The sequence below is a fragment of the Sinocyclocheilus anshuiensis genome, unplaced genomic scaffold (assembly GCF_001515605.1).
Source record: "Sinocyclocheilus anshuiensis isolate Anshui unplaced genomic scaffold, SAMN03320099.WGS_v1.1 scaffold1018, whole genome shotgun sequence".
NCBI lineage: Eukaryota > Metazoa > Chordata > Actinopteri > Cypriniformes > Cyprinidae > Sinocyclocheilus > Sinocyclocheilus anshuiensis.
Genome location: NW_015539893.1, coordinates 126,879 through 134,718, shown reverse-complemented (window position 1 = coordinate 134,718; position 7,840 = coordinate 126,879). Strand labels below are relative to the sequence as shown.

At 36.9% G+C, this 7,840-nt stretch overlaps 1 long non-coding RNA gene across 1 annotated transcript in view; it reads left to right on the top strand.

Annotated features, from left to right (window-relative positions):
* The first annotated feature begins 4,515 nt into the window (after positions 1-4,515).
* LOC107685852 (uncharacterized) overlaps positions 4,516-7,840 on the top strand; it is a 6,333-nt gene continuing 3,008 nt past the window's right edge. The window contains exons 1-2 of the long non-coding RNA XR_001633997.1: positions 4,516-4,525; positions 4,660-4,661. This is a non-coding gene — a long non-coding RNA (uncharacterized LOC107685852). The remainder of the gene's footprint in view (positions 4,526-4,659; positions 4,662-7,840) is intronic.

Here is a 7,840-nt window from a genome sequence, read left to right as displayed (position 1 = left end):
GCCCCTATTTTACCCAGCACTGGGTTGTATTTAACCCAGCATTTTTTAGAGTGTACTCTACACAGGTACACAAATGTGAATGCCAAAGCATAGCGCAATGTTAATGTTCTTTGTTTTCCTTTATCTAAAAGTATTTAAAACCAAACAAAGTATTAAAATATGAAAAACCAAACATGTTTCCTGGGAAGTATTCAGGAACTTTGGTGTTATTACAGTATAATAACTGTGGCGTTAACAAACCACAGTACTCAGAATGTAAATTAAACTGGAATTGTGAATTAAACTGGATGTGTTTTAAGTAGCTAGCTATAAACATGTTGACTTTTATCAGACAAGATTCTTGTCAAACTGTTGTTGCGTCTTGACCATACTTGACACAAAAGAAAACTGCCTCTAGAAGAATTTATATTGCGATATTGCGTTTACAGTAATGCTGTGAATAGATACTTGTGTTATGAATAGCGGTTTGACACATTTTGGAATACAACTTGTGAAACTGAGCTTGTGTACTATAGCTAGAATCAACTGTGTTTGTGTACCTGCATAGAGTATGTTACAGGTCTACAATGATGTGCTCCAAGCTTCTGAGTTTCTGTGGCGCGCTTAGTTTGGCAGATTTGTTTGATGCTGGTGCATCATTACGCATTTGATATAGATTTGATAACTCTGCCAGATGTAATGGTTTTAATATATTTAGAGCCAATCTTGACAAAAGAGTGGAAGACCATTAGGGCTGGTTGAAAAATTTTTCAAGTTACAAACTTTTTTTTTTTTTTAGAATAAGATGATGTTTCAACTTGTGATTCATTTCTGTGTTGATGAGTGTTCGTTTAATCTGTCGCAATAGATCTATTGTGTTTATAGATCTATAAAATCTATCTCCATTTTGTGAATTATTGTTATTTTAGCAAGGTTCAGCGTGTCACAATCATTGTCTAATCTGAAACTCAGTGGCCAGGAATTAAATCGGTTTGATTTATGTAAAGGTCTGCAGCATGAGTGACTTGGAAGAAAGGAACATTTATGAACTTGTGTGATGTGAACAGTCATTTGCTTCCATAAATATCTTGCTGTCAGTTTCTAATCATTTAGAAAGTTTAATGTGTAATCACTTAGAGTGATCTTTCCTGTATGATTTTCTTAAAAGCCATAGTAGAGTTTGTATTGATTTCTTTAAAAATAACACTGTGTCCTAATGGGATGACAAAATCTTCCATGCAGATCAGAGTTTTTGTCTCTGATTTAATTGATTTATTTGAAGTTATATGAGCATTGCCACTCAGAGTACAATCTCAGAGATGTCGTCTCATTATTACAGTAATTCTGAGCATGAATAATTGTCAAATTTGTTCTGATTTTCTTTTGTGTTTTTGCATTTTCGCTTTCAGGTTAAGCAGACAAATTACAGTACATCTCTGGAAATTTGTCACATCTCATTGGGACACAGTGTTAGATGTCATTTGTCTTTTAATGTACATTTGTACTGAATACAGGGCCATTTATAATTGTGTAAGGCCTTCTGGGTAATGTTGAAATGTCCTTGTTGGTATTTATTAAGAGGCCTGTTAAGAGGCTTATACATTCATAGTATAAGTGATCACTTTTTTCATCTTTTTTTGATTTGATTGTACATAAAATGGCAAGACTGCCACATTTTTTTGTGGCATATGTCGAAATTTGGATGAAGGTGCAATCACCTTTTCTGCTAAGAAGCATGTTAAAAACATTGCACTTTAATTAACTCAAATGTCTTTTGATGATTGAGTAGGAATTTTGTTCCAGTTATTTAGCGTGACTGACTGCCAAATGTATTTTACAAGAGGCAGATAATTTGTCATGTTCTTGTTGTGTGAAAAAAAAGGTAGGTCAGGTTCAAAAAACATCAAACATTTTCAGAAACTGGTAATATTGTATTGTTATTAGCAAAACCATGATGGCAAAAGTAGTAAAACTAAGCAGAAATAATTTTTCAATAGTTTCCAAACAAGAATTGCCTACTGAAAATGTGTTTATTGTATTTGATGGCAATGTGTTTTTCATTGGCTTGTTTTGAGGTTTTACATGGTGTCAGTATTTTATGGTCTTGCTCTGAAAGATTAAGATGAAATCGAAGAGTAGAAAGTAGAAAAAGACAACAGAGTTTCCCAGTATCCTAATGTTTTTACTCAATAATGATGTTGTTTTTTTTAAGTGTCTAAATAATAGTGCTCAAACAATATTCATGTGCACAGCTGTAGCATAGTATGATGTAATTTTTTTTTTTAAGTGAAACTTTTGATATCGTACAACACAGCTCTCCAGTTCTAAACCCTTTGAGAATGACCTTAAAATGAATATTTTTCACTCTTTTTGTATTGTAACATCAATGCATACTGTCACAGATAAACATTTCTTGTGTTGGTTAACGGCTGTCCACCAGAACAACATAAACAAACAATGGATGGCTCACATTAAGTTTCATGTCTATATGAAACTTAATGAATGGCCAAGGACTCAATGGAGAACAGCGGCTCAGAACTGTAGTGACATCTTATTATTACTGGAACAGTAAACGCTGGACGCTTGAGGATGAAACATGGCATACTCATGGACATGTAATGGATTCAGTACTCAAGAATGATGATATTAAATGCACCCGCTGACCAGGAAACTTTACTGAGAACCTGTTTTGTGCTGCCACAGGCAGAGAGCGCCACAGCCTCTCAGGTGCCTCCAGTGATCCGGTGGCTGCAGGACCAGCGTTGGTGTTTGCTCAGTGGGATTATGCATTCACGACTATGAATAATAATGAGATAACAGTAATAACAATGCTGATGTTAATGATGGTGTGCATTTTTGAAGCTGTAATACTGACTGAGGTTTAATAAGATACTTAGTGTATTTGTAGCAATTTTCCCCTTAATAAAAACAGATGCACCCATCTTTAATGGCATTATCCTTTGGTACAAACAGTTTGGAGGAATGAAAGAGATCCTTGGTTTAAAAAAATAATAATTATATATTCTAACCCAGCAATGGAATTGTATGTTTATTAAGCTGTGCCACATTACCCAATGTTCCAAAACAGCTTTTATCAACCTATTAATAATAAGATATGTCCCCTGCAGAAACAGTTTCAGCAGTTGTTACAGCCTTGCAAAGTGCTACTAGTTATTTAATATGAATTATGGCAAACTCTTCACTGTAAGATTAGAATTAATGGATTTATAATTTGAATTGATAACTGAGTAAACTCTGGTAGGATCACTTAGTTTCCGTCTGCCTTATAATAAATCACAATTTATTGTGTGAAGAAATCATTCAGTGAGAAATAGCAAATTTGACATAAAGTGAATATTCTCATGCTTTTTTTGGAAAACAGTTGTATTATGGTTTTTGTTATTATTATTATTATTATTATTTACATTAAAATGTTGATGTTTAATTTATGTTTGATTTAATAGGTAATACTTTGCTATTACGTTCGATTTCCATCAGGTAACATAAGCTAACAATGAACCAGGGTTATTAAAAATAACTAAATCTAAGATCATAAAAAATTATAAAATAAGTGATTAAAAAATCTTAAGCTTATTTCATTTCAGATAGTTTCTAAGGAAACATTTCTCATTTTCATTTAGTGTACTAAAATAACTAAAAAATAAATCTGAAATTAAAAATTTATTACATTAAAACATATAAATAAAAACAAATTCAAACTGAATCAAAACTAAAATAGTATTTCAATGATACTAAAACAACAATGAAGAGCATTAATTAATTTTAATGTTAATTTAACACGATTAATAAACAACTATGTTTTATTATCTAATATTAGCAAAGATATTGCTTCTTGTTAGCCACTGTACGAATGGGACCTTAGTGTAAAGTGTTTCCGGTTAATTTTATAATAGTATAAAAAAAGTGTACAATTTAATATGAATTTTAGCATTTTGTGTCAGGATGGAGCTTGTGATTTATGGCCTAGTTGAAGTGTCAGGAGAAAGTGCTTGATGTGCAGCACAACACAAGAGAGATGCAGTGCTTTGGAGCAGTGCCACAACCTGACCTCAATGATCAACCTGTGGAGCAACAAAAAGTTCATATGGCTGGCTGACAGGAACAGGTCTAAATGTTACTGTACTGCACCTGTTCTGGGGAACTTATTTTCCACAACAGTGGACAGATATAACCCACTCTTGGCCCCTCCCACAGTGCTGGTGCTGGGGTAAGAAGTGCAACACATTACTGTCATGTACTGTGTGTGTCAAGGAGTTGTAGGTGCTTAATATATATATACCACCAGCACTCAGTGTGGAAAACATTCTGTAAATCTCAACGACTGTAAGGTTGCTGTGAGATTCCCTTTAAAAATATATTCCTGGAATCTGTTTGATAAGCTAAATATAGGTGAGCTTTGCCTTAACCGTGGGTAAAATTAGCTCAAGGAAATGTAATAGTGTGCCACTATGCGGTTTAGTTGTTGTGAGCTCATTATAAAAAAGATTTTCTCATGTTTATGCAAGAAGAGTTTAGTGTTGTGGCAGTGCCGGGATAAACTATAAGGTAACAAAAATCAATCAAATGTATAACATTAATATGTTTACATTTCCCTTTTACTTACAAATTATTATACTGAACTTTTTGGAATGGTTTCATTCTAGATTAAAACAAATCCAGCAGTTTAAAAATATATATATATATCCTTACTGTACCTAAAAGATCATATTTGCAAATATACACAACCTATCGTCCCCTGGTTTCAGCCAGTCCTTGACACTGATGATCTGATGCAAATTGCTCCCTTTTTGGATGGGCAGAATATCTACATATTAACCAATCGTTTCTTCAGTGCTCTCTTTACAATCGTTTGCAAAGTCTGTTGTGCCATAATGGTAATATGTTTCTTCTGCACTGGTTTTTAATGCATTTCAAATTGACCCACTGCTAAATGGCACATTAAAACAAAATGAAGTCTCCTTTCTAAGACTTTCTGCATCCTAAATCGCATACTTCCCTTCTATATGGGTGAAGTTGTTTCTAAGTATGAATAAAGATTATGAACATTTTACAAGAAAATACTATATTTAGGTACCCGGATGACCTGATATTTCCCACAAGATTCTGAAGTGCACATAACACTTTATTATCCCATGAGGCCACGAGAAAGGATTTGTGGATGGCAGTGATGTGATGCAACTGATGCCGGTAGGTCACATGACAATAACAATATGACGAATGTAGAATGTCTGGATTACACTCATACTACACCCATTCATTTTATATAGAATATGGTAAGACTTTAGTTTAGGGACCAGTTCTCACAATTAACTACTTGCTTATTAGCATGCATATTACTAGCATATTGTCACAATCTGTGATGGCGAGGAACAATGGAGATTAGGAATAAACGAAACAGTCTTTAATAAAGGAAACTCAGGGTACATCCAACACTGGGAACGGCAGGAAACACATGAACATAAGTAGAATCGACCGAGACAGACTGCACAGACTAGGACTTAAATACAGGGTATGATTGGGGAAACACAGGTGTATGGGATGACTAATCAAACTAATTAACAAAATGAGGACAGGAACATGACCAAATAAGGGAACAGAAACAAGGGCAAAACATGACACAGACAGTCCATGATCCTGACACATATTGGCTGTTTATTAGTAATTATAAAGCAAATCATTATAAATGCCTTATTCTGCATGACCATATTTTAGATCCCTTAATCCACCCCATACCTAAATTTAGCTACCGTTCTAACTATGTTAGAATACATGTGGAAGCATCTGTTGTTTCGGTTGCTTCTTCACTTTGGAGAAAGTTTTTCTTGTTTTTGGAAATTCTGTACAGAAGATGTGTACTAGGGCCCCCTACAGTATAAAAATGAAAACACGGATTCTAGGAGCACAATTATAGCTAAAATATATTTAGACTTTTTCAGAATCAGAATCAGCTTTATTCGCCAAGTGTACGCAAACACACAAGGAATTTGTTGTGGTTTTTAAGAAGCTCTTGCTACATACATATATACATACATATCTGACATGAGAAAAGAAACATTTATATAATACTTAACAATAAATAATAATGTGTATGAATCTGGAACAGAAGATGTATGTACAGATTTGTGCATTATTTACTCTATATATACAGCTGTATAAAAAATATGCATATGTTTTTACATAGTACTTGAGAGAGAGGCAATAATTAGAGATGGAGAATGAATTACAGGCATGAATTACAGAACACAGGCAATAATAGCTTGTTCAGGTGTGTTTGATTAGGGTTGAAGCAAAACTCTGCAGGGCTGCGGCTCTCTAGGGCCGACGTTCGCCACCCCTGTTCTAGTGCATAGAGATCTGTAGCGTCTGCCTGAGGGGAGAAGTGCAAACAGGTTGTGTCCGGGGTGAGAGGGGTCTTTGATGATGTTACCTGCCCGTTTCTTCACTCTGGAGTTGTACAAGTCCTGAAGATTGGGCAGGTAGACACCAGTGATCCTTTCTGCTGTCCTAACAGTCCGCTGCAGCCTTCTTATATCTGATTTGCTGGCTGACCCAAACCAGACAGTTATAGAGGAGCACAGAACCTACTCAACAACAGCTGAGTAAAACTGTGTCATCTGCACCTGTGGCAGGTTGAACTTTTTCAGTTGACGAAGGAAGTACAACCTCTGCTGAGCCTTTTTCACGATGGAGTCAATGTGAGTGTCCCACTTCAGGCCCTGTGAGATGGTGGTTCACAGGAATCTGAATGACTCCACTGCAGCCACAGTGCTGTTCATGATGGTGAGTTTGGGGAGAGCAGTGCGGTTGCTCCTTAAGTCTACTATCATCTCTACAGTTTTGAGCGTGTTCAGCTCCAGGTTGTTGTGACTGCACCAGACAGCCCAACCTCTTGTCTGTAAGCAGACTCGTCTCCGTACTGGATGAGACAGATGACTGTAGTGTCGTCTGCAAACTTCAGGAGTTTGACAGAGGGGTCTTTAGAGGTGCAGTCATTTGTGTAGAGGGAGAATAGCAGTGGGGAGAGAACGCAGCCGAGGAACTCCGGTGCAGGTGTTGGATGTGAGTTTTCCCATCCTCACTAGCTGCTGCCTGTCTGTCAGGAAGCTAGTGATCCACTGACAGATGGAGGTGGGCACAGAGAGCTGGGTCAGTTTATTCTGAAGGGTGCCCGGGATGATGGTGTTGAAAGCGGAGCTAAAGTCCACAAACAAGATCCTTGCATAAGTCCCAGGTTTGTCCAGATGTTGGAGGATGTAGTGCAGTGCAGTCCCATATTGACTGCATCATCCACAGACCTGTTTGCTCGGTAAGCAAACTGCAGGGGGTCCAGCAAGGTTCCAATAATGTCCTTCAGGTGGGCCAACAGCAGTCTCTCAAATTACTTCATCACCACAGACGTTAAAGCAACAGGTCATCCAGATCAGTAGCTGCAGCCTCAAAAACACTCCAATCAGTAAGTTCAAAGCAGGCCTGTAAATCCTGCTCTGCTTCAATAGTCCATGTCTTTACAGTTTTTACTACAGGCTTAACAGATTTGAGTTTCTGCCTGTAGGCTGGTAGAAGATGAACTAAACAGTGATCAGAGAGTCCCAGTGCTGCTCGGGGGACAGAGTGGTATGCATCCTTTAAAACAGTGTAGCAGTGGTCCAGTATATTGCTGTCTCTGGTGGGGCATGTGATGTGCTGGCTATATTTAGGCAGTTCACGGGTGAGATTAGCTTTATTAAAATCACAGAGAACGATAATGAAAGAGTCCGGATAACGCTGCTCTGTGTGTGTGATCTGATCGGCCAGCAGTTCTAGCACCACGCTCACACGCGCGTCAGGAGGAATGTACACA